Genomic DNA, 24,607 nt, shown 5'->3' on the forward strand with positions numbered 1-24,607 from the left:
AGTGCATCTAAAGAAACCCAGGTGGTCGAAATTTCCGGAGCGCTTGACTGCAGCGTCCTTCATAGCCTGAGTGAATTTGGAACCTTAAGCCCCCATAAAGTCATAAAAACATAAAAAATCTGCTAGCACACATCATTTTGCTGGAGCAATTTTGATGAGACTAGTGGTTAACTTCAGTATATAGCCATGTCTGATGGCAGGTTATTCAGGTCTATTATTGCGCGAGGAAGGAATGATCTTGCGGAAAGTGACAACTGGTACGTTATGCGTTTAACTTGGTTGCTGTGATCACAACCTTCGAAGATTGGAAGCGATGGCAAAAGTAGGTCTACGTGGAGGGCTAAATAGAGTTTATGAACTATGGTTAGCCGAGCGAGGTGGCGTCGATGTGATAGAGATTCTAACTTGGCGAGTTGGTTTAGTGCTGTGACGCTAGATGAGTGTGAAGTTTCTGAAAAAATGAAGCGAACAGCTCGGTATGTCATGAGGGCGAGAAAAAGTTTGTGCCATCTTTGCTTATACTACTTAACGCAATCAGAAATGCATACCCAAACATGAAGGTTATTGATTTCAGGCATATAGAATAAGGGTGCGAGCTAGTTGGTATTTGCTGACAAATAATGGCAGTGCAACACAAAAAAATAACACACACTGACAGCTATTTTACTAGTGGTGATGTAAGAGCTTGTCTAATTCGTTCGTCTTTTCTGTGTTGAGCTGCAACTCTTCATCGTTACAGACATAGGGGCTACCAAAAGAGTTACTAAGTGCCTTTTACAGCGGGAGTTTTTTGTGGGAGTGCTATCCCCGCGGGCACACATACAGCTCATAGTAAATTCCCAGGCTGTGTCTCTAGAGGGAAAGCTCTGCTCGAGGGAAGACGCTGGTGGCATTCGCGACAAAGAGTTACTCTATAGGCACCCTACGAGGGCTCCTGTAGTTAGCCTATAAAGCAACTCCAACGTGGCAGAGCCCGCAACGGAGTCCGCGCACGGATTAACGTGCAGGTGAGGAGGTTTCGGTGGCAACTTCTACGTGATAGGCAGTGTATGTTGTGGAAGATGCGGGAGGTGATTGATCGCTGCGTCAGTTATTCACCCTTTACCATGGCTTAAGTTGTGCCTCCATTTCTAAGACTACGCGAAGGGCTCGTATTGGTGTTGGGCTCCGAGCTATGGGGCGAAAGAATTCTCGACGGTAAAAAAACCCGTGTAGGCTTAGTGTAGCAGGCCCAATGAGAATGTTGCAAGCCAAAAGGTTAGGAATAAGCTGCTTCTTCTGCTAGAGAACGAAAAATGACTTCTTTATTTATGGAACACGACGTAATTAATACGTATTTGTTCTGTACTTCAGTTAAGGTTGTTCCTTTACACAATAGACCCGTATACTTTTGCCAACTAGAAATAAAACGTCTGCTCGGAAGTTTCTGCACAAAAAATGCCCGAGAAGCTCATTCATGGTTCATTCAAAGCATCTTATTTCATTTAACATTTAAGTTTCAGTGTATATGTGAGCCCCTTGAGTATAGAGCAACTGACGGAAGGAAAGTTTGGCAAAGTGAAAACAAAAGACTCTTCGCACAATAGACGGGAATATACTACAACGATAGACAAGCAGGGTAGGAAAAATTTGTTTTGTTTAAAAAACAAGGGCGAAGCGAATGATTAGCGTGAATTGTATACAATAGTCAGTGACACGTCCCTTGTTTTCAAGTACCAGTTCATTTTATTTTGTATGCAGAATACCTTATTAAATTTCGGTGTTTCATAGTCAGTGAGAGTGCTGTGCATTTTGGTAAAGCTTCGCATGGCGCAATTCTTTGGCGTCAGCGGCGACCATCCCGCAAAGCAGGGAAACTATCGAGCTGCTCTTAACTGCCTCTAACCAGACGGCCACCAATCATAGTTCGACGCAGAAGCCCAAATCGAACTAAATCAGGTTTCTTTCACGCACTGCGGTATGGCTCCAGTATGTAAAGCAATAATTTCATCAGGTTGATTAATTTACTGCGTGCGTCAGCTCATCCAGCTAGAAAACTTTGTTTACTCATAGTCAAAGGTAAATGTAAGCATGCACTGCACTGTAGGAAAGGCGTAGCGCGTTCTACCATGGCCTATATATGGTGGTAGCCTCTCGGCGGTGTAGGGAAGCGCCTTCAGTTGCTGTGTATACGCTTGTATTTGCACAGTTCTGTTTTTGAAACTAGCACCACGCATGGTATTGTTGGCTTGAGGACCCATCACCAAAAGGAGCCTTTCATTGCGAAACTTCTTGCTCGGCTTACTTCGCCGCTTCTAAAGCTTTTAAGTGCCGTTTCATTTACCCACATGCTCAGCCCCCTGCCTTGGTTTCTATGCCCGCCGCGCAAAAGCGCTTGCCGTATTCATTGATTTTAGCCACACGCTTGCCGCCTTGGCCGCATTTTAGCCTTCGTGTGCTGTAGCATAAAGGTCCAATTGGGGATATAGTTCAGCCTTTTTATCCCTTGACTCAAGCGGCTCAATTGCAAAGCTGCAGTGGCAGCATTTCTGGCTCCAAGCATTTGGAACAGGAGAAAGACCGATTAAGCAATGAAAATGGCTCGAGAACACGCGGCAGGTTACTGTTGTAACATGCGGCGCGAAAAGAAGTCACGAAGGTTGAGTGGTCTAAAGCATCAGAAAAAGAAGGTTCCTGATTTCTCCAGAGCTACTTGCTGTCCCGCTCAGAGCTTTACTTTGGTGCATTTTAAACGCGCTACTTGTTTTTGTTTCTTTCGCCGGACTTTGCCTAGAAGTCCATGTCCGTGTCCAAACGTGAGCCTCGTGCCTCATTCCACACGGTAACTTCGACGGCATCGTGTGAAGGCGCGCGGTCGCAAACAAGTCTTTGGCATGCCTCTGAAGAAAACATCTCGAAAAGCTTGGTGTCACGGCACTGCCCGGAATTCTGTATTCTGCACTGGCCTCGCGCTGTATACGGCTCCGCTGACTTTGCGCAGCCGTTGCTCTGCGATGTTCTCTCATGGTAGTGAGCCCCCGGTGGCGGAAATTTATACGTAGTCCTCTATTACGGCACCTCTGTTCTTCTGCCTTCTTTTATAAGTTTCCTACACAAATTTAAGCTTGATAGGAGTATTAATTAATGAAGAATTTGATGTGCTACGCACAGCGCGAGTGCGACTTGTGCTCAGTTAGAATCCAACCTGTTTCCGTAAAGGGCCATGATTTTCCTTTCCATCCTAGTAGATGCTCAATCAATTCCCATTACTACTTTCTCATTTCGACTGCACTACAGTTGGACGCCACTCTGAAATGAATCTTCAAGTGCACAATTCTAGGACGCGTCACGAAGTGGCGGTTATGGTTTATGGTTTATCGGGGTTCAACGTCCAAATGCGACTCAGGCGATGAGAGACGCCATAGTGAAGGGCTCCGGAAATATCGACCGCCTGGCGTTCATTCACGTTCGCTGACGTAGCACAGTACACAGGCCTCCAGAATTTCGTCTCCAACGAGATTCTACCGCCGCGGCCAAGCCAATTTCGATGGAGAAGAAATTTTTGAGGTGAATTCGTCTAATCCACACCGAAACAGGGCGATTTACCACCCTTTCACGATAGTTGGTCCACGCGATTGGCTGGAATGCACCGTTCATCGGAAATTTGACAATTCTATATCAAGTTGGGACCTGTATAAATGCCTAGTGACATTGGTTGTTGTGGAGACTACAAATTTTATACGCACTGGCCTTTTTTTCTCCGGCTTGATTTCTGTTTGTTTAAGATTGGCTATCGTTTCTGGCGCAAGGTTTGTTAAAGCTTCTGCTGAAATGCAAATTTTGGTGCTGTGCTTTAAGTGCGCCTTAGTGTTTGCTTCCCTGTTGAAGCATTCCCATAACATAAGTGGCTAGTACATGCCCTTATGCGCAGTTGAGTGCTTAAGGCTCCTGCGGCTGCTCGAAACTGCGAGTGCTTTTAGTACAAAGTAACTCGAGCACTAACTCTTCAGTGCTTGAGCTTAAGCTCAACAGTTTCTCAAACCAATGGGCGATTGCAAACCTCGACGCGAGCAGAACCAGCTCTCAGGAAGTATAAACAATGATGCGTCTTCAGCAGTCATTACAAAGAAGTTTCAGTGTGAAAACACCACTTTACGAGGTGAAACCAGCTCACAGTTTGTGTGATACTTGACCTTGAGGGGGACCTTCGGCAAACCTTAAATAAATGAATAAAATAAATATCGCCACGACTGGGATTCCAAACGGAGGGGGACGGCAGGAAGTAAGCTTTATCAAGCGTGCACCGCCCGAGCGTTGAAGTGCCGACCCTACGTGACTGTGCTTGCGGAATTTATTTTGGCTCGGTTATCATGAGCAAAGATGGCTTCTTTTTATTACTGTTTTTTTATGTCCGCGATGGTTTGTCAAAAGGAACTCGCGGGAACAATAGATAACAATAGATACTTGTTTGGCATGGCACAAACCATGGCTGCATTTGAATGGCCGATGCTGGGCAGCAGATACTGCATGCATGTGCCTATATGGTTGACAAAATGAAACTCATCAATGTACTAACAATCTCAGTGGGTCAAATCCATCAAACGTACAGTCCTTGTCAAAAGTAACCAGGCTGCATGGTTTGCTTCTAGCTCGTACAGTGGATCCCTCACAGCTTCCCTAAAGCTGGAATGGTAGCTAAAGGTAAGGACTGAGGGTCTTATTACCTTCCAACACGTTTTTATCCTTAGGAATAACACAAGGGCTCCACTATACAAGCTAGAAGCAAACCATACAGCCTGGTTACTTTTGACAAAGACTGTACACTTGGCACTTTATGCTGTTAGAATAAAAACTGCAAGACAAATTTCTCTTTTTTACACGTGCATTTGTTGACTTGACAGTTTCAGAAAATTTTTTTAAAAAGTAACGACTTATATACTTGGGCTTAGATTATCATTAGCAAAATATTTGAGAAAAAGTTTAACTTCATTGTTCACAAAATAATAAATTGCAGGTTTGCAGAGCCCTGCATGCCTGAATCCGAACACTCAATTTCATTCAGAAAATTTTATTGAGCGTGCATTTCAAGACATTACTAATTCAATTAACAAATTGTTAACCACATAGCTGGCCACACAGCTTCTTTGTAGAAGGGTTACGAATACAAATATATACACAGAATATTTCGACAAGGCTGCACTCTTATACATGCACCTTGGTACACAATTACCAGTACAACACTGTTTTTCAAAATAGAAATGCAGATATATATAAACACAATATGAGGATATAAATTACACAGCATATTTCATACTAAGAATTGATTTGGTTTTCACGTTGGATGAGAGAACTCCACTATAAAAAATGCACACCTTCACTGTAGTCTCAAGAAAGCATATACCATGGAGGTTGTTCTCTCGACGCGCGTTTCAACGCTGCCGCCTCTCACGTCGTGCTGCCGATCAAACAGCGTCACCATGTTTTTACGACAACCTACTCTCTACGACTGCTACGTTGGGTACTTTGTTAGCCTTGCTGATCTCCCATCAATATAAAAAAAAACTTCCCCATACAAACAGAAATCGGCATGTAATTTCGTGAATGAGCAAAGCAGCAAGCGATACTGCCGTGAGAACTCATGCATTTTTCAACCGCAGTGCAAGCAACAGGTCGTTAATTCGCGCGTTTCTACCAGTGGTAATTGCTCGCAATCGCTGCAATTTCTGTGGATGCCGATACGGCTGAATACGCAATAAAAATACCAAAAATAAAATAAAAAGTAGGATACAAGCTTTTTCACAACGAAACCGAAACAGAAACTGGTTGTCACCGCCAGGTGGCTGCCGGTAGCTGTTTTTCTGTATAACCCTCATGGCGGTTCGGGTGCTGCGTCGCGTGCGTCGCGCTTCGGCGCTTGCTACAATTCGCTACTTGGATTGTGAGCCGTCGTGAACTGTGTTGTGGTTTGCGTGTGTTTCTTCTTGCACAAGGGTGCACAATCGCGCAGTGCTGTCGACGTAGCCTATTCGAGGCAAAGTGTCATTTTTCTGGTCTCTCTAACTTTTCAGTCTGTGCGCTTCTTTGTGTAGTCCAGGATGGGTGTCCAGGCACAAAGACGCGCGGGCAGTGTCGCGGTGGAAATGTTCCAAATAAGGCCTGGAATATTTTCTTCTGTGTGACTACGTGGTAAAGAGTGCCGGCTACGTAGCACTCGTGCTGAACTCTCACTGGTTGGTGTAGTGCCCGTGACACGAAGGCAAACAGCGTTCTGCACGACTACGCAATCATCTGAAAAGGTAAGCAGTACTCGTACATTATCCGAAGCATATAATGCTGGAACGGTGACCTGTCGTACTGCTGCAGTGTTCGTGTTCAATGCTATAAAAAGCGTTTTTGAGGCGCTTTTGTTGTCGCCGCGGTGAGTTGCTCTGCCAAGAATTGCCGCTGTCGGTACATGTTTTGGCAAAGGGGATGCGACCGTGCGTGCGCTAGCTTTACATGATTTTGGTATGCGCATGTTTGCGCGTTTTGTTTCTTGTTGAGCACAGATTTGTCCTCGTATATGCCTCGTTCTACGCGTTTCTGCCCATGCTTGTTCACACCACCGCGCACGTTTCAAGGACCGGCACTTTGGCTGTGCGTAAAATGTATGATTGTCTTTCAAGATAGCGTTAGCACTTTGAGGGGGATTGAAACACTTTTTATTCGCCGCGGTTTTTGCTTGGCCCTAGACTGTTGAACCTTAGGTCGTGGGGTCGATCCTGATGGCAGTAGCCGCATTTCGATTTAGGTGAAATGAAAAAAAGAATGCCCCTGTGCTGTGCGATGTCAGCTCACGTTAAGAAATTCTAGGTGGTCTAAATTAATCCGGAACCCTCCTATACGATCAGTGCCCATTTTCCGCATCTGAATTCAAACCCCACTATAAAGAAAGCACTGTCTCAGGTTGCAGTTACCAACGAAAGTTAATTTCCGGCCGTCAGGATCTAATTTTTAGATCAGTATGTGAAGATATTTTTTTTTATGATACCGATAGCGTTTCTGGCTACCCAGAGTATAGGATCTTGCATTTCGATCACTCTGCTGTTTGAAAATTGGTTTCTGAGGAAAACAAGTGACGCAATAATTGTCTCAGTTATTACGATGTTTATCTACGCTTTCGAACGCAGATTTGTTTTGCTCATAGCAAGATTCCTTTACTAGTGCTAGGGGAACTGATGCATTTTAAACAGGGTAGTTTTCCTTTGTATTGAGGCGTATACTTGGGCAAGTATATTTTTCCTGATCTTTTTACATTCATGTGATATTCACTGTTGGACCGAGTTCGCATGCTTGTTTTTGTACTCCTGTCATAGTGATAATGGGAAATTGGTATCCGCAGGAGGCACATCTGTCTTCCAGTCCGAGTCAATGGCATGGATTTTGTGGCCACCAGATGAAGTCAAAAGCTGTGTTGTAAGTTGTTACTGCATTGTGCTTTGTTTTTTTGGTTGCCATGAAATGTTCTCTTACTTTCATTGCTCTTTTCCTTAATGCTACTGCTTGGACCAGTTTGGATAGCTCTGGCCTGATATGTTTACATGTTTATATGAGTAATATTAGTTGGCTGTCAGAATGGGCCGGTTGCAGGCCATTTGAAGTTTTACATTCAATATTGCGCGTGTTTTAACCGTTGCATTCTATGCATGAAGTGCGAAATGTCTGCATGTTTTTGGCTGCATTATGTGATACTATTTGACCACGAATATTAACATTATGATGCATGTGTGTTAACTTAAATATGTGTTTTTATGCCACTCATCGCAGGTCACAGATGTAAAAGAAAAAGTGCACACATGAGAACTGGTTTCATTACTGCTGCCTTGTTTTTGCTAAGCATGGAGAGCTGAGCTAATTGGTTCTGGGTAGAATTATGAGACATCATTCCAGTGTACAAAAACACATGAACGAAGAGAGTAGACTCCATAGACCCCAGACTTCAACTGAGGTTGATTCCACAACATGAGCTTTTTACATGCAAAGTGGTACTAGTGACCCCTGCGGCTGAAAAATGTTTCCTCGACCAGGTAACAATTATTCAAGGTTGCAAAAACAAAAACATAGGCGTAAGGTTAGCTTGTCACTGAAGTTGAATGCATTGGCGTGACTAAACATTGCCTACCTGGCTGACCCAACACACATTTGCATTGAGATAATCTATTTCTTTTTCTGCCTGCCTGCTCCAGTCGCCTTACTTCGGCATTGACGCTCTCACGACTCTGTGACAGCATCAATGCGCAAGTAAGGAGACTGGAGCAGGCAGTTTTTACAGGAGAAATTGTAGCCTTAGTGGTAGAAAGCCAGGTTCGAGAGATGAAGTGTGCTGGGCAGTGCAAGCCGGAAGACAACGCACATTCGCAACAGTGACCTGTCATTGTGCCCTATTGCCATCAGGTGTCACACCGCCTCAAGAAGGCCAGTGACAAACACGATGTACATGTCGTATTTTCAGCTTGGAAAAGCTGGGATGCATGTGCCACCTGATAAATGACGTTACGAAAAAGCCTGCCTACAAAACTAAGCACACCAAACCCCTCGTTAAACATGAGGTTGACATGGTGTACAGCATCCTCCTTGCCTGTGGCAAACATTACATTAGACAGACGAGGCTTGCATCAATGAACACTTGCTTGAACATTGCAGGACAGCTGATTCATTAAGTGGCAGAGGTCATTTAGCTGAGCACATTCGCCTTTGCTCGCACAAGCGAGCATGCAAGGCGTTTTTGAAAGAAACACATGCCTTGTGCAAGTTTAGCACTTGAAAGGGCTGGGAAATTTTTTAAGCCTTTTGTATCTCTGCTGAAAAAGAGAATTACGTCAGCAGCCCTTCTGCAGCGCTCCAGAAAAAGAAATAGATTATCTGGAGGCAAATATGTTTGTTGGGTCAGCCAGGTAGGTGATGCATAGGCGTGCCGATGGGTTGAATGTGAGTGGCAAGATACCTTTACCCCTATGTTTTTTTGTGTTTTGGTTATTGCCGTCCTGAATAATTGTTATCTGGTGGCGGAAATACTTTTGAGCCCCAGGGATCACTAGTACCCCTTTGCACATAAAAAGCCTGTGTTGTGGAATAAACCTCAGTTGAAATATGGTGTCCATGGAGTCTACTCTCTTCATCCGTGTGATTTTGTGTGCCGGAATGATGTCTCATAATTCTCCCTTGTTTTCAGTGAATAAGGAGGGCTTCCGGTGTCTCTTTTTTTGTATGTGATGGTTATAACAAAGTGGCTACCCATAAACTGTCATTTTGGGCTTAATTGAAGGATCCTTGGGAATTTGTGTGACAGCATATTCCATGGGCACTTTCTTGAGAAAAATCAGTTATTTGTTACCCATTTCACTGCATTAACCATTGCTTCTCATCATGTCTCGAAAGTCATTGATAAGCACAAGCTTTCGACTACCTGAGGGCTGTGTGAGAAGTCTTCTGACATACTTTAAACTACTGAGGATATCTGAAGACAGATTTTACCAATAATTGTTAGCCAATCCAAACCTCTTGGTTCTATCCCTGACAACCTGAAGCTGACCTGTCAATAATTAAGGCTGGAAACCGTTCTGATCCCCAAACTGTTTTCCTATTTTATTGATGTGCATTTTGCATGAACTGTTAGAGCTCGAAATGAGTCCGCATATTACTTGCCACCATAATTCAAACTAATATTTCTATACTAGTCATCACGGCTCCCATTCTCTTTACTCATGTGCAATCCAACTTTTTGAATTCACAACAGATTTTCACTCAAATTTAGATTCTTTATTTTAGGCAAGTGTCATCGACTTGAATTTCTCCAAAGCTTTTCATGTATGTCATTATAACCTTTTAGCTACACTCTCATACTTGAGCCTTCATTCTTTGATATTAGTGTAGATTCATTGCTTCCTGTTCTACGGCTGGCCTTAAAAAACTATTGTACTTCTTGTCTTATGAAGCCCAGCATATCAATATGCAAAATCATAAGGCGTCCCTCATCCTGAGTCACTTTGGGATGTTAAACCCCCATGAACCAAACCAAGCACATTACTAAAGTACATTAATATTAGCCATTCAATAACAGTCTTTGTCTTTATGTCCCAACCTTGTCTTTATGACTGCATTATTCAGAAGGATGCCCCAACTATCTCAGCTACTCTGACTGTATTGACTTTTGCAAGATGGATGAATGCGCTTGTTTTTAATTCATCGTGTCAAAACAGCGCAGAGAAGAGAAAGATGAAGGAATGCGACGCTGCGAGTGCTGACTTTCAAGAAGGTTTATTGGAAAGCACATCAAAATATATACATTGTGGCCTAAAAAAAGAATGAAGAAAGGGCGCCTTGTAACATTCACTTTGGATCTGTCAAAAACAAAACGAAAGTTGAATATGAAGCATTTAAGAGCATGAACTCTTTCTTAGGGAGCGATAAAGAAGGTGTGTTAACACATTGATTGCGTTTTTTCTACAATTTCAGTGGCCTCGATCATCTCATGCACAAACTTTTCTGTGTCTGTCTAGCACAATGCAGCACAAGAAATTACGCCTCACAGCAATCTGGATGTGGCAAACGATCGCAGTCGCGACAGTGAAACATCAGATTCCCCCTGCTAGCTTTGTTCACATCGTAACGGTGGTCTTTTGACCTCTCATTGGCACCTCTGCTAGTTTCTTGCTGAAGTTGATACATTAGCCAGATGGTTCAACTTTAGATTATTACATAGTTTCTTGGCTCTGGACATTGCTATTAACAAATCAGCTGCTGTGTGACACTTGAACTCAGAATTAACTGCCTTCGTTGCCTTGGACAGAAAGACGCCTTTAGACATGACCACAAAACCACCTTCTTTATCAGCAGTTGAATGCGATAGGGCCCACCGTCTTAAACCCGTTACAGTTCAGCCTGCGGGCAAGTTCCTGGCATGGTTCAAACCACGACACCCCATCAACCAACGCCCCCTGAAACACACCTGTCACGCTCGGGTCCAGGCACAGGAAGGCAAGACGTCAAAGTATGGCAAACAGCTCCAGAATAGTCCTCTTCGAAGGAACAATGGCAAATTTTGGCCCGTATATGCTTCATGCAGCAGACGAGGCAGCAACTCAGTGTCGACATTGTGCACCTTGTTTTCAGACACTCGTGCCTTGGCTTCTCTGCTCCGGGCTAGTGAGCGCAAAGTGGCTGCAAAGTGGCATTCCAGATGGCTTTCACCTGGTCAACGGTGCGTGACACCGTCAACCAGCCACTCCCTGGCTTGTTTTCAGGCACAAGAGTTTGACAACAAGGTGCACACCTTCAGCTTTGAGTCGCTGCCTCGTCTGGTCCTTGAAGTGCTTATGGACCAAAATTTTCCGTTCCTCCGAAGAGAACTATTGTGGAGATGCTTGCCATGGTTTGACGAGTTGCCTTTTCCACGCCCAGACCTGAGTGTGACAGGTGTGTTTCGGGATGTTTTGATGCAGTGTCACGGTTTGAATCCTCTTCAGGAACTTGCCCACAGTCCGAACTGTGTCGTATTTAAGAGGGTGGGCCCTCTTGCTTTCAACTGCTGATAAACGGTGGTTTTGTGGTCGTATCGAAAGGCGCCTTTCAGTCCAAGGCCACAGATGTAGCGTATTCTGAATTTGAGTGCCACTTACTATCTGATTTGTTAAAAGCAAAGTCCAGTGCCAAGAAACATTAACAATCTAGAGTTTAACCATCAGGCTAATGCCATCAACTTCAGTAAGAAAAATTGTCCAGCTATCTTCTTTACTGCAAAGACCCATAAAGGTGACTGCTCCTTGAGGGTTGTAGTTTAAGAGAATGGAACCTGTCAGAAACAAATCGCCTTCTCTTTGCGACATAAAATTAAGTTGCTGAGCATTGATGACTCCTCTCGTGTAAGATCTGCAGAGAAAGTAACGCAGTTTCTACACAATAACTCTCGCACCAGTTTCATGGGGTGCTATGTTGACATCAAGGATTTATATTACGCCATCCCTCAATCAGGATCAATAATGTGTTGAAGAATTCATTAACCGAAATGGAGCAGTGGCATTCCAAACGTCTCAGGCGTTTTGGTGAATAATTTTGTCGCACTTTTAAGCTCATACCTTCAGTCCACCTTTATTACATTTCAGAATAGCTTGTTTTTGCAAAAAAAAACTATTAGCGCCGCTGTTACGTGGCTTATTGCAGGATCTCCAATCCTGACGAAGCATTGTCGAAGGTGAGAGAGGAGTTCAGTCAAAGCCCCAGTCCACTTTGAATCACCAATGAAATTATAGAGGATATGTCATCACATTTATTGGATCTCAATCTTGGGTGGCTACACTTGGGCTTACGAGCCAAGGGAAAACAAGCTACTTTTACCATTTTCTTCGGTTCAGTCTAAGCTGGTCAAGAGGTGTCACTAACCTTTGCTTCAAAAATTCCTTATTGAAATCCTGTTTGATTGCCATGGCATCCAGTTTTGCCCAGCTCATATGCCGTTTGTCCTTTACTGGATATTCAGAACCTTTGTCAGTGTCTTTAGCCGATTGCTTTAAGCAGAAGTTGAAACATTCCTTTTGTGCCCCCGTCGAGACTAACTCCCAAAAGGAGGTTTGTACGTACCTGTTCCCTACATCCACAATTGATCGCACCGGTTAAATAGGCAGTCGAGTTGGCGTTGATATTGTTTTTCTAACCCTATGAAGTTTCAGTACCTGTAGTCAACCGAGATTATCCATCAGAGTCTCTTCGTGCACTGCACAGAAGACATAGTGTGTTCGGATGCCTTGAAATGCGGCTATGTTTACATTGGGAAAACAGGCAAGTGTGTCACTGAAAGGTTTAAAAGACCACCACGACGATGTGAACAAAACTTGCGGGAGAACTTTGATGATTCACTGTCGCAATTGCAATTGTTTGCCAGATCCTAAACGCTGTGAACCGGAATTCATGTTCTGCATTTTGCCTGACAGACACAGAAAAGTTTGTGCGTGAGATAATCGAGGCCGCTGAAATTAAAAAAAAACCGCAATCACTGTGTTAGCACACCTTCTTTATCGCTTCCTAAGGAAGAGTTCATGCTCTTAAATGCTTCTTTGTCAGTTTTTGTTTTGTTTTACACTCATGCAATGTGGTTGACACAAGGTGCCCTTTGTTCGTTGTTTTTTTTAGGCCACAGTGCATATATTTTGACATGGTTTCCAATACACATTGGCGATAGTCAGCACTCATGCCATCATATTTATTCCTTCGTTGTCCTTGTCTTGTCTGCATTGTTTTGTCACAACGTATTGACCTCCTTTCCCACCTCTAGGGTTAATGGTATGGAGAAACCTTAACCAGATGCAGCCCCACATACTTGGAGCATGTCACGATACATGCTGCTGGCACCACAAGGGCACTCGGGTTTATCAGGAGATGTCATGATCTGTGTGCTCTTGCCGTGCTGCGCAGTTTATGCATAAAAATTTTATTGATTCCAAACCGAAGTATTCCCTAGCTCTTTCAATTTTGCACCAAACTGTTTGATGCTACGCCACCAACTCCCTTTAATCCAACAGCGACACTTGGTACAGCATATGTGTAATCAGTCATCTCATTTGACCACCAGACATCACTGCATAAAAGGGGAAATCGCTCGTTTAGGTGTGTTCCATATACTCTACAATACTTTTCCACAACTTAATGTTAAATGTTGCTGCCCCGCTTCAGACCAGGATGCCATCACAACTAAATCAAGAAATTTTTCCTGTTCCCATTGAAGAATAAATTGGCTACCTCACCACATTTCCATTGCATGTGGTCCCTCAAAATTATGGAAATAAGTGATATCGCTTGGAGCATTGACACTGGTTTGTTTTACCTTTTGTTCGCTGCTGTTTTTATTTTTTGCAACTGATGTATCAATGGATTGTATGCCTCTTTTCTTAGTGTATCGTCTGCGACATCTCAGCTGTGCTACTGCAGTCACCCTTCTGATGTTACCTTTGTATTGTCCCTCTTATTAATACCCCACTAAAAGCCTTCAGAGGACAAAAAACGATGGCTTTTTTATTTTGCTCATTATGGCACACGTCAGGCTTATGTTTAGGGATATAGGAGAGGCCTTTGTCTTGCAGTGGTGCTAGTTATGCTGCTGATGACGGTACTTAATGACGAGCATATGATATATTGAATAAGAACCTCAAATTATTTTTCTTTTTGAGTGCGAATAGCTTCAGTGGTTCTTGATTTAGGCTCACTTTATTCCTGTGGCCACAATACGGAGTTCACTTTTTTAGCACTCTAATACTGGCAAGAATAAAAACTTGTGGATCCTAATTCTTTCATTTCAATCTTTTCTGCAGAGTGCATCGCCCAGTTTTCCCAAGCCCTCATGCACCGGTGGTACATCAACAAGGCTGTTTCATGGGGCCCAGCTGCATTGACAAGTGGCTAAAGAAGAGCAAGAGGAGCATGAACACAAAATAAAACTGGCTGTAGGAGCTTCATCTATTTTGAAATTTGCTGTCTCATTGCATCAGACATAACATTGCCCCATGGCCCCTGCCCCAACATCTCCCAATCATTCCAACATGCCCAGTCATTCCAACCTGCCCAGTCATTCCAACGTGCCCAGTCATTCCAACGTGCCCAGTCATTCCAACATGCCCAGTCATTCCAACATATTTTCCATTACCATAATCCACCAAGGTTTCCAGTGTTGGTTTCCAATATTTACATCATTGCCTTTTTTTCCAATAGGGCACCATTTCGAACGAACGTTCACAGCCATCCTTCCCTTGATAGCGTCGATTGAAACTAATCCTTGTGTGCCGCCGATTACTCAGGCATCGTCTTCGCTGCGTCCACAGCCCCTCTTCCGTTAATAGAGTACCTCCTGGTCCGCTGCCATACAGCCAGCCGCGCCCTGCGCCGACTGCCGTTTCATCATGGCGCCTCTTGCCTCCAGACATAGACTGTCTAGACCTCGGTTCTTATTTTCTTGCTCGGGCTTACTGTGCTTGTGTATGCGCACTAATCTAGCAGCACCTCTGCGCCACTGCTCTTTGCATCTCGTGCGTTCCAGAACGCTCGGGGATTCGGTAGTGCCGCCTCAGCTTGTCAACGCTCCTTCCTCACAGGGACTGTCTTTTCCGAGAAGAAAATGTGGTCGGGGTAGTCTCGCCTTGGCTCGCCACAAAAGAAACACCACACTGCAGTGTTTCCACAACCGAAAACAGCGTGCAAAGACCGCAACGGCTCCTCATACATCCAGACCTTTCATCGATCTTTGCCCGGGCGTCGAGACGAGGAAGCAAGAGAAAAACCTAATGGACTCGGCATTAATGTGTCCCCGTGACCACCGTTTTCGATGCCGCCTTGTCTTCGTATTGCCAGGATGCGGCGCGAAGGCCTGCACCGCTAATGCGCTAGTCGGAGATCAGAAGAATGAAAAACATTCCACTTGGCTCTTGGTTAGTAACAACTCCTTTTTTTTTTTACTTCGATGTCTGCAGAAACTTACTATAAGCCAGCGAGCTAGTTACTGGCGTTCAGAGTGAGTGAAAAAGCGGAAAAACCTCTCCCTTTTTGTGTTGAGAGCGGTAGCTCAGTCAGCCGTGTTTGCCTTCTACCTTAGCCACAATCTGCTTTTGCTCCCTCACTTGCGGGCTCCGTTACACAATTGGTGTGAATTTTTTAGAAGAAAAACTTGTATTTACAACATAGTGATGCGCTCGGTTCTATGCTAGTGAACAGAAAAAAAAACTGGTAGGGTTTTAACGTAGTAAAACCAAGCGTATGTGCGAAAGCATGTGTTCATTCTTCTAATGAAGGGTCCACTTAAGATGTACCTTAAAGGTCTGACGTGATAGCTTTAGTAGGTTGATGTCCGTATATGCCGAATTGTGCATTCTCTACTTAGCATTCAGAGACTGCGGCGAGTCCTTATACTACTACCAGCGCACTGGTCAAGTGACGCGCCCCTGCAATGGCAGCCACCGGCAGGGGTTATGCGACCCATGTGGCTTTTCCTGAGCAACCTCTGCTGACTAATCATTAATTTAACTGCTACCTACATCCTGTTTGCTGCACCTTGGGCGAAGCTTCTCCGCACTATGCCTAGTTCACTCGGGTAAGTTCGGGTCAATTTGGAGACGGAACAAGACAAGTCAAAGAAACATTCTCGCTCAGAGTTGGTACGCACGCAGTAATGATTTCGCAGAAGAAATGAGACAGCCATGGGACCGTCTTCGCCACGGTCTAAGTAGGCGCAGATGTGCTGGTTAGGAATTTTGTGCAAATTAATAAGGCTTAGTCTTTGTGGACATTCATAGGTCACCAATAGCGCAGCAGTAGTAATACAGAAATCATATTTTAATTTCTAAAGTAGAGCGTCTCGGGAAAACTAATTTTGGCAACTAAATTAACTTTTGATGTTTTGAGCACTCCTGAGGCTGTTTCTTCCCGATGCTTTTTATGATGTACAGGCAAAGACTGCGCTACTCAAACACTTTCTTGTATGGGAGAATTTCTCCTCTGTGAGCCCTATAAGTCAGCTGTGTATGATAAAAATTACCCAGCTCTATTGCCACGGCGTTCCATCTAACCTGGCATAAGCCACAGATTTTGATGCTGCGCGTAAAGAACGCCTCTAGAATCAGGTGACGTCACTGTCCTTAAATGCCGTTCATGAAAGACAAATCACTACACGAGGCCATCACAAAGCTACTCCCGCCTTGGAAACCAATCCCAGCGAGCGAATACCTGGTTGTTTCTGATGGGGTGCTCCCTCGCACGATATCACAAATTGAGAGTTTGAAGCAGGGGTGCGGCATATTGGTGTAGATGTGGGAGTACAGCCGTATTGTCACACACGCCTTACGGTGACCCTCTCCCTTCCACCAAACAATAAAGGTGCGCTCTCTGGTGGAAATGCTCGCCTGTCTTCAGGGTACTTGATTGGTTTCTAACTCCATGGCATATATTGAAAATTATAAGCAGGTGGTAGGGAAGACAGTCGTGATAAAGTTGTTTTGAGGCGCAATGTGCTGGAAAATTTAGAATTTTAGTGACATTAAAAACATAAAATAATAACAAGGCTCATTTACAGGGCAGAATTTATTCACTTCGAATCGGCAGGCAGTGAAACGAACTCACGATGTCGATATAGTGTGCTCAGCGCTGCAAGTACAAAAAAAAACTCAATTTCAAGCTACCGGGCCCGCGAAGAGGTTGTACAGTTGAATTAAGTATTGCTGGACTTCGTCAACAAATTTATTGCGTCAAATTTGATCATAACTTCCGCACGACAACAACCATTTAATATCACCAACTGCTGAGGAACGCCAGGAGTAATATTGTAAAATCAAGCGACCATTGCTACAGTTCATATTTTATATAACCCATCAAGTGCTCATATAATTTTCCCTTTGCTGTCTTTGTCATTTCTTCTATCTAAGAGTAGTCCGCGGGAGAGTATTTTAAAAGAATTAGTAAACAAGAAAAAAACACAAAAAATGTCTACAAAGTCATTTCATGCTGCTTACAAACTTCGCATTCTAGTAGGTTCGAATGGTATTTTTTTTTTTACTTCTTTGAGTACATATACCGTAGTCGCCTAGTGATTATTTTTGAAAGGTAACCAGAATTACGACTTTCATACTGCGCCCAAAACGGTCTGCCCTTCTTGGAATGTGAAGCGCATGTTTGCATTCACCTAATAACACATGGCGCTACACATTTTTTCACTTTCCTTGAAGGAATAGCTCTTTTCTGAAAAGATGAACATGCCAAATAGGTTGACTGGAAGTTCAGCGTTCTGTCTAGTAGAAATTCAGAAACTTACAAATTTGTTGTGAGCAGGAAGCATGGCATTTTGATTTTTGTACGTTTTTCTTTCTCCAACTGCACTCTGACATGTTTACACATTTCGAGGAAAAATATGCAGCTCGATTCAATGTACTGCTTGCAAGGCAGACAAATGATCCAGCATAAAATCGCGTAAGCCTTTACTTTATGTTCACCATCGTGTGCTCTACTCGAATCAATAAGTATTATTTTTGCTTATTTCGGCGCTTTAACAATATCTTACTTTGTTTTTGCGGTAGCCTTCAATTTCAGTCTTATCGTAAAGAAAACATACACGCCCTGCAGTTCCGCAAAAAAAAAATCTTTTCCTTGAACTCAGGAGGCTAAGTATATAGCTTTCGCTTTCTTCTTTTTACCCTTTCGTCCTTATTGAAAATTCGTGTGGATCTTCGCGCCCACGCAGCACTAAGTTTCTCGATGGCGTCTTTGGGTGCGGAAGGAAAATACTCTTCACGCATATGCGGGTTTAACACTGCGGATAGATGGAGAAAAGTTTGAAAGAAAGAAACTGCAAATGCTTCTGTTTTCACTTACCGCATCGTGTACACGCAGCGAATGAAGAAGACGGCAACAAATACAGTAGAAGAATTACACCCATCGTTTCAGACGGCTAGCTAAGAATGTAGATGACATAATTTTTTCCGTCCCGCTCAGCTCTTCTTTCAGGCACTCTACACTGGATGGCTAAAGGGCCCTTTATACAAGCTTTCAGCACTTCGCGACCACGTTTTCCTTTGAACGTATAAACATAAATGCAGGCACGAGTACATTTCGTAAAATAAAAATTAGACCAAACTCTCAAGCGCCTGAAGTTTTTTCACATCGCACTGCTGAAAAGGGCCACGCACGTGTGCAAGGTGGAGTCAGGCACGAGGCGGCGCTGAAACCTTAAAGCACCAAAGAGAACATACGCCACAACTTGAGAGGGAAGGTGGTGGTGAAAACTTTTGTTGTACACAGGGGAGTTGGCAAACACACGTTCTGTGGCGTCTTAAAATGCTTCAAAGAAGGCAGCTCTGAGCGCAACCTTCGCGGATGAGTCGACAGAGAAGCATAGGGCGTTTGTTTTTCATGTTTCAGAACCAGAATTTCAGGACCGAGTTTCAGGGAAGACCTAGCAAAAAAAAAGCAAGTATTTATATTCCGTTCATCTAGTAAAGATAAAAAGACAACGTATCAACTGCTTTCGTTATTTTCTCCTGGAACATTTTGCACTGAGGCTACTTGTACAAAGTAGTGCCGAGCAGATCCAGCAAGCGCTGCGCATGTCGCCTAACGTCCTCGACGTAACCAGCCTAGTGGATACTAGCACCGATTATTCCGTGCTCAGTGTTCAGTTTGCCGCAGCCCTAAAAAGAATTTGGATCTTGGGTTGGCCTACAGATAAGTACTGATACTGTTAGGAACTGTTACAAGTATTCTATTTGCAAATTCATCCCTGAAACAAAATGCAGAGACAGGAGTGCTTCAAACATTTTTGTATAATCTAAATCAGAAGCTTAAATTGTCGTTTCAAGGAGTGAATTTCCTAGAAACACATTCTCAATAAAGGCGAAGCTAGGAATCAGAATCAGATGACGGTTATTTTACCGCCTTGCGCCACTATCACAAGGAATTGATCAATGAGACCACAGCGTACTTACACTTCTACCGTTTTAGTCGTGACAGTGAAAGAAACGCATTCTGCACTTTAAACACTGCTTTCTTCGCCCAGGGGCTTTTTTTTGTTATTTTTTTCACCTTTCAGTGCACATTTTATTGTACGCCTACTTCACTTTCTTTTGAGGAAAAATTCTAGAGGCCCGTGTACTGTGCGATGTCAGTGCACGTTAAAGAACCCCAGGTGGTCGAAATTTCCGGGGCCCTCCACTACGGCGTCTCTCATAGCCTTAGTCTCTTTGGGACGTTAAACCCCATAAACCGAACCGAACCGAACCTACTTCACTTTCTCTACATTCTCATCGACATGGTTGAAAGCCCTGCCTGAGCTAGCTGAAGTTGGAAAGTAACGATAACATACATTCACTGCAAAAGTTCTGGACATACTCCTCAAAGAAGGTGTTTATGCTGTCCCCTGGATCGGCCTGGTCCGCCTGCATTGATAAGGTGAAAAATCTTGGACGTAGGCCGCAGTGATTGTTGGCTGTGTAGGCCAGGCACGCGCTGCTCTGTTTGTAGAAGATGAGCCCCTACATCATAGGCTGTTACTTTGTCGCTCGAGAAACCCTCACTTTCTGCCTATACTTAGCTCTTGTTATTGTCTCCCTCTTAAGAGCGCCCTGAACTGCACGAGGGCCCAAAAGTAAACCTTCTCGGTTGCTGAGAACTCAGAACGCTCGGCTACTGAGCCAGGGTACTCGAACTCCAGCCTGTTCGCGCCGGCCGTGTTTCAGTGGAGGTGAACGGAAACCGCGCCCGTGCGATGTACAGTCTTTGTTAAAAATATGCAGCCCAAAGGTTTTACTTCTGGGCCTTGCTGTATGGCTCATTGCGCATCGCCAGCGTTTCAAATCTCAAAAAAGAGAGAGGACCTCCCGTCGTCGACTCCTGAGAACCAATGGACTTCCTGCGGTTCTATAGGATCCCGCTGCAGAGCTTAGATGCCGACACCTTGGGCTGTATATTTTTGACAAAGACTGTATAATGTCATTGCCCGTTAAAATTTCGCATGTTGAGGAAATTGTTCCAGAGCCCATCACTAGCACCGCTCTTTCTCTCTTATTTCACTCTCTCCTTCCTTCCTTCCCTCACGCCGCGGTTAATGTGTCCATCAAAGAGTGAGTCTGTCACTATGCCGTTTGCTTGCATCAAAAGCACTAATTTCTTTGTATGTTTCCGTTGAAAATAAAGCACCCTAAATTATGTGCGCTAGTACGTGGCTACTACGCTTTTGTCATACAGCACTTGAATAGATAACTGCAGCATGCAGCGTGTTTAACTGCAGTATGCAGAGAAGTAATTGATGAGGATATTAGAAATTCCATGGTATTTGTTAGAAGGGCTGAAACTCAAAACTTGTTGGTGATACCACATTTAAATTAATTCGGAAGGCCACACGATGTAAGCTTAGATGCTGGGTGCAGGTTGTCCCCAGATAGCAACCTAGGAGGCAGCTGGGCCACCTAAGTCATGGTCACTGGGCCGCCTAAGACCTTGCGGCGTCACAACAACCTGACCATTGATTTGAGAGTAAACTGCCTAGCGTGGGTGGTATCAGTTATATTCCTGATTGGTCACTCGGGAAGAGTAAACGGGGCCGCACAACACCTACTTCTGGGTGCAACGCCCAGCGCAGGGCAGCGGCTCATCGCTTAACCGATGAACCACTGCGCCAGAGGGTGTATGAGGACTGCTTGTGGTCTGTGAATGCAAATTAGTGAATGACCTGCATATATCGCAATTAACCCATCACGCTATCCCGTCACACTCTTAAAGCGGAACTTAAATGTCGCCTCCAACTTTATGTGTGTTTGTGTGGAGCGGGGCGAGGGGATGGAGCACTCAGAATTTACTTCCGATCATTCGCCAAACCGCTGATATAATACAGTTAATGCCGAAGTCGGCAGCTGCTACTCTAGTTGCTATGTGGAAGCTGTCGCGAGGTTAAGCTATAGAGGTTTCCACACGTACAAGAAAGCGAACAAAGCGACTGTCTCGACTTTCGCATAATTACGATCTTTCGGTGATTTCGTAGTTTCTTTCGATGCGCATGATTTTGTTGCTCATAAGCTAAATTTATGTCGTACCAAGCATAGGCGGCTTACACTCGCCCATACACACGCTTAAACTCCATCTCAGAACAACTTATAGAAGAGGGGAAGGTATGATAATGAGATCATCGGCTTGAAATGGAAAATTCACTACGCGTGCTACATCCTACGGAAGGGCGAAACTCAGCGTGAGCAAGCGTAAACCTTGTCTGCCTTATTCAGACCTCTGAAACTTTCACGCCTGCATTACTTTTATCCTTCCCGGTAATGAAAGGTTCAGAGCCCATGCGAGGCTGCTAACATGCCTAAGCTTATAATGCTTATGACCGCTATACAAGAGCACACAAAACATAGAAAAGGCGTTTCGATGCGCTTGGCGGCCTCTCACAACAGTGTCATTCGATGACTGCTTACGCATCCTTCACAGAAGTGAAGACAGCGCCGCCGGCAAGGCACTAGCATATGAACATACTGGCCCCAACACCGCGCTTTGTCAGTATGCATTCAAGATACGGGCCTGTATTTCCTTCAACCATTAATAATTATTAATTATTAATATGTAATAGTATCAAAGGGCGAATTTGTGCACACAGAGTCCGAGAGGCGTGTCAAAGAGCGGTATCACGTACCATTATTCCAGAGCTGTAAAGGTGGTCTTGGCTTGGCCGTTGTGCAACTATTTGCAATGCAGCGGTCGAAATCAGAGACACCATACGCCTTCGCCTGTCGCTTTCGGTAAATTACTTGACGTGCCCAGAATTTTTAAGAGTCCACCTGAAATATCACAACAATTTAACGAGTTTGCTGCGGTACTTATAGAAGTCCGCGGGTAATCGTTAAAACAACACTACGACGAGTTTTGAAATACATAAAAGTGGGCCGGATATTTCCCCCTAAAATTTATGCCGCAAGACACCTCTGTGAAGCACAAACAGGAAGCGCGACATTGATCTATTTGAGTCTCTATTGCTCTGGACATGTGGCGACTGTCTTTTATTTTAGTGCCAAGAATTTTAGAACCAGAAGAGCTATTGACTCCGTGGCTACAGCTTTCGCTATGGAGGACAGCACAAAACACAAGAACCATCTTTTCTCTTGTTGTTTACACAAATTATTCACATATGTTTCAGGTTGTTTGCTTAGAAATTGAAATATCTAGCCGCTAATAGAGCTCAAACCTAAAACTGTCAAAAGCGCTTATCAATCTGGAAGAAAAAAGCATTTCAGCAGGAACCTACGCGAAAACTAACTCTGAGTTTTTGCAGTGCCTCCAAGGAGAAGTGCACAAGTAAACAGTATCGCTTGCGTGGTTTTCTCGGAGTGCTGCTGTCGGCTCTGCATTGGGTACCACAAAGAACAGCTGAGTTGCAGCTGGGTCAGCAGCTAGCGTGCAGTATGACAACGCACGTTTGGATGCCTTGGACGCAGCAATACATGATGGTACTGATTGAGGCTGGCAGTTTATTATGACTGCACACTAGCGCCCAGCGATGCTTGGAACGACAGGAAATGGGCAAAAGCGTTGACGAGCAATGTTGGTGGCGATTTCTGGCCCATTGGGTCTGGAGAAGATGCAGGTGCTCCGTTCTCCTTGAAAGCTCTCTCTTTAGGATTTGTCAGTTCGAATCTATTGTTTTATTTCTGTGTTTCATTTTTCGAAAATCTCCTTTTGATAGCAAAATAAAGTCTTTAGGAATATAGAAAATTTTTCGATCGACTCATAAACAATTTGGTTTTCTGGAGCTGCTGCGCAGTCGGGGTGTCAAAGGTACTTGAGCGATTATTTTTTTACACAGTCGATGCGAAAAAAAAGATCCGTATGTATTATTCTGCCTACTAAGAAGTTGTGAAAGTAGTTAGCGCACTGTATTTTTTTTTTCGCTCGGAGGAATTTTCTTTGCCTCGTATTATCAGAAATAGGAGAATTTAAACATTGGTAAACGGTAACAAAGCTGTTGCAATCGGGTAGCGACAATTTAAGCTAGTCATTTCACTTGTAACAGGTTACTGAAAATTTCAGTCTGAGACGCCTTCGTGAACACATATTTTAATCATGCTTTTAGCGGAAGACTTATCAAGCATCTTATACTGCGTGCATTTTTCTGACTCGTATACGTTATCAATAATAACAGGTGCTCACACTTAGCCGGACTCATGAGTTTTTGTATGTCCAATTATGGAATCTAGGAAAAACCTAAATGCCATATTGTAACCGTAGTACCAGAAGTAGCATTCAGAAGTTTCGTAAAGGTCTCATTTGTAGCTGTATCACTCTTTCGAATATGTATGACTGTCCAATGCCTTAGTTCTATTTTTTTGTGTGGGAATCGAAAAGACCATACGTAGCTTAATATGTTAAGCACCTTTAAATCCCATGTCCAGAATTCTGAATTACTTTTTGATCAATACTCTCGATGGAATAACATAAATATTCCGACAGAACACTAAAAAATGTACCTCCATTTTGTTAGGGTTCTCACTAAATCATTAAACGTGAGGTGCTTACGCAATGGCTAAAAGAGGAGGAGAAGGAGGAGAAATAAGGGAAAAGGCAGCGAGGTTAACCGAAGAATAAGCGGTTTGCTACCCTACACGGGGGGAAGGGGTTGATGGGATAAAAGAAAAGAAAGAAAGGAGAGGAACAGAAAATTGAAGTCACATGGAAAGTCAGCGTTCCTTAAAGTCACAGCCTATCATGCAAGGCAGAAGTTCGCAACAAGCGGAGAAGTGCCTTGGAGGTCTTCACCGCCGACGATCGCCGCGGCCAGTGGCCGGGAACCTTCATTTCCGTCAATGGGCGTGGATTCAGACGCTCCAGCGCACGGCTGAGAGAGACTGCCTTTCTGGCGACTCACACAAACCTCCTCTCTCTAAAAAATCTCCCTATCATCGTTACCCATCTGAATATTAAAACACGTATTTTTCACTAGTTTCATCAACTGTCACGAATCAATGAGGTTTTTTTTTTCCCTGCCCAGTATAAATTTCGTAAATGATACTCATGCGAAACAGATTATCATGTTCATCAAAGATGTGCAGACACTGATGGATTAAGGGTTTTTTATTGACATCGA

At 43.9% G+C, this 24,607-nt stretch overlaps 1 long non-coding RNA gene across 1 annotated transcript; it reads left to right on the forward strand.

Moving 5' to 3' along the window:
- Positions 1–5,836: 5,836 nt before the first annotated feature.
- On the forward strand, positions 5,837–14,466 carry LOC149339237 (uncharacterized). The gene is made up of 3 exons (XR_016283782.1): positions 5,837–6,275; positions 7,361–7,434; positions 14,319–14,466. It is a non-coding gene; the product is annotated as an uncharacterized LOC149339237 (long non-coding RNA).
- Positions 14,467–24,607: the final 10,141 nt, after the last annotated feature.

Source organism: Amblyomma mixtum, chromosome 6 (genome assembly GCF_055824585.1).
Source record: "Amblyomma mixtum isolate Tamu chromosome 6, ASM5582458v1, whole genome shotgun sequence".
Lineage (NCBI taxonomy): Eukaryota > Metazoa > Arthropoda > Arachnida > Ixodida > Ixodidae > Amblyomma > Amblyomma mixtum.